The sequence below is a fragment of the Piliocolobus tephrosceles genome, chromosome 9, assembly GCF_002776525.5.
Source record: "Piliocolobus tephrosceles isolate RC106 chromosome 9, ASM277652v3, whole genome shotgun sequence".
Taxonomy (NCBI): domain Eukaryota; kingdom Metazoa; phylum Chordata; class Mammalia; order Primates; family Cercopithecidae; genus Piliocolobus; species Piliocolobus tephrosceles.
In genome coordinates this window covers 83,897,421-83,900,489 of record NC_045442.1, presented here as the reverse complement: position 1 = coordinate 83,900,489, position 3,069 = coordinate 83,897,421, and the positions used below count along the sequence as shown (strand labels likewise).

Here is a 3,069-nt window from a genome sequence, read left to right as displayed (position 1 = left end):
CTCTAAAGAAACTACTACAAACTGTATAATTTTTAAACAACAGGAATCTATTTTAAACAGTTCTGGAGGCTGGGAAGTCCATATCAAGGCAGATTAGGTTTCTGGTGAGGGTCAGCTCTCTGGTTCATCGTTAGCATCTTTTGGCCAACAATGTCTCCTGTGTCCTCCCACTGTGGAAGGAGGGAGGCAGCCCCCTGGGGCCTCTTCTATAAAGGCACTAATTCCATCCATGAGGCTCCGCCTTGGTGACCTAATCACCTCCCCATACTCCCACTTCCTCATACCATCCCTTGGGGTTTAGGATTTCAACAAATGAATCTTTAGGGGACACTAACTTTCAGGTCATAGCATTTGGACTTACGCCATTGCCCCACACCCACCCCTCTAATTCTTGGGCCTTCAGACTCAGATTGAGTCGCACCACTGACATTCTTGTTTCTCTAGCTTGCAGATAGCAAACTGCGGGACTTCTCTGTCTCCATAACCACCTGAGCCAATTCCTATAATAAATCTCCTCTTACATATACCTGTATATATCCTTTTGGGTCTATTTCTCTGGATAACTCTGGCTAATACACACTGCAAGTACCTGTGCAATACCAAGGGCCTGGCTCTCTGCTTGAAATGTAAAATAGAAAACATACGCGTGCACGCACGCGCGCGCGCACACACACACACACACACACACACAGACCCTGCCCAGAGGCACCTGCCAAGTGCCTGTCCCCAAAACAAGGCCCAGTCCCCTTCGCCTGTCTCCATCACAAGCATCGCTAGCCTGTCTGACAAACTGCCCTACAAAGATATTGACATTGGCCCGGCCGCCTGGGGACACAAGGCCCTCAACATTGTGGAGAATGAGATGCCAGGCCTGATGCATATGCCGGAGCTGGGCTCAGCCTCCAAGCCACTAGAGGGCACCTGCACACGACCATGGAGATGGTCATCCACATTGAGACCCTCATCACCCTGGGTGCCCCAGCAGCAACATCTTCCTCACCCAGGACCATGTGTTGGCTGCCATTGCCAAGGCCGGCATTCCAGTACATGCCTGGAAGGGCAAAAGGACAAGGAGTTCCCAGAGTGCTTCGAGCAGTCACTGTAATTCAAGGATGGGCCCTCAACATTATTCTAGAGAATGGCAGCGACCTCACCAACTTCTTCCACACGAAGTACTCACAGCTCTTGCTGGGCGTCTGAGGCACTTCCGAGGAGACCATGACGGGTCCACAACCCACACAGGATGCTGGTCAGTGGGATCCTGAAGGTGCCTGCCATCAATGACAATGACTCCACCACCAAGAGCAAGTTCGACAAGCTCTATGGCTGCTGGGAGTCCTTCATAGATGGCATCAAGTGGGCCACAGAGGTGATGATTGCCGGCAAGGTAGCGGTGGTAGCAGGCTACGGCAACGTGGGCCAGGGCTGTCCCCAGGCCTGTAGGGTTTCGGGGCCCACATCATCATCACCAAGATCAACCCTGTCAACGCACTGCAGGCTGCCATGGAGGGCTATGAGGCGACCACCATGGATGAAGCCTGTCAGGAGGGCAACATCTTTATCACCACCACAGGCTGTGTCAACATCGTCCTTGGCCAACACCTGGAACAGGTGAAGGATGATGCTATCATGTGTAACACTGGACACTTTGATGTGGAGATTGATGTCAAGTGGCTCAGCGAGAACACTTGGAGAAGGTGACCATCAAGCCCCAGGTGGCGGGGTACTGGCTGAAGAATGGGCGCCGCACCATCCTGCTGGCTGAGGGTCAGCTGGTCAGCCTAGGTTGCGCCATGAGCCACCCTGGCTTTGTGACGAGTGACTCCTTCATCAACCAGGTGACTGCACAGATTGAGTTGTGAACCCACCCAGAGAAGTACCCCATTGGGGTTCATGTCCTGTCCAAGAAGCTGGATGAGGCAGTAGCTGAAGCCCACGTGGGCAAGCTGAACGTGAAATTGACCAAGCTGACTGAGAAGCAGGCCCAGTACCTGGGGCATGTCCCCTGATGGCCCCTTCAAGTGTGATCACTACCGCTACTGAGAGTCAGACCTGTGTTTCACCTTCCAGCTGCTGTTCTTGCCCAGGCTCTGCCTCTCCTTCTTAAGAGCAAATAGCACCAACTTTGTGACTGGTTTGTCAGCATCCCCCATCAACTCCTCAGGGCTGGTCACTCAATTTTTGGCTTCTGTTGCACCCCTCATACTATTCCAAGTGTGTCGGGAACTGAGAGGCCCCTCCTCAAGCCCTGGTCACGGCGGAGGTGTAAGGGAAACAGCCACAGGGAACTGTGAGCTCAGTGGTCTTGGAACTGCTCACTAAGTCAGTCCTCCCTTAGCCTGAAGTTGGTAGCGGAGTCACAAAGCCCATGTACTTTACCATCTAGGCCTTCACCTGGCCTGTAGACTTATACCGTGTGCTCGGTTTACTGGTTCAGTGGTTCCTCAGCCCCTGACAGAAGGAGCTGTACTGAAGGGCAAGGAGGAACTGTTTAAATTTTCCTGAGAGCTTGGCTTAGTGCTGGGCCTTCTCTTAAACCTCATAACAATGAGGTTGGTACTTTCAGTCCCTGTTTTACAGGGGTTAGAATATACTGTTAAGGACAACTGAGAAAGAACAGAGAAGTGACAGCCAGAGGTTGAGAAGGACCAGAAAAGCACAAAAGCAGGCATAGATTGGCCACTACTTTGTAACGATATGGTTCCTATCACAACCCTGGGTCAAAAAGAGAGTAATTTGGTTTATAATGTTTATATAATGTTTATAATGTTAAAAGAAAGCAGGAAGGTAGGTTAATAAAAATCTCAATGCCATAAAAAAAAAAAAAAAAAGAGAGGGAGAACACAAAACAGAATGAATATTTCAATAGATACCTGACCAGGTATGCAAATTACCCAGCACAGCACAGGCAGAAACACTAGGCAGTGCTTGAGACATAGAGTTCCCTTCTGCCCCTATGTCTCCCTCCACATGCTGAGCCTACTCAGGGAATCCTGGTGTCCACAGAAGGGGTCAGAGGAACTGCATGAAGACCACAGCTTTGTGTAGGTCCACAAGCTTCAACACAGG

General features: G+C 50.8%; 1 pseudogene; it reads left to right on the top strand.

Annotated features, from left to right (window-relative positions):
- The first annotated feature begins 784 nt into the window (after positions 1-784).
- LOC111530681 lies at positions 785-2,043 on the top strand (annotated as a pseudogene).
- The last annotated feature ends 1,026 nt before the right edge of the window (positions 2,044-3,069 follow it).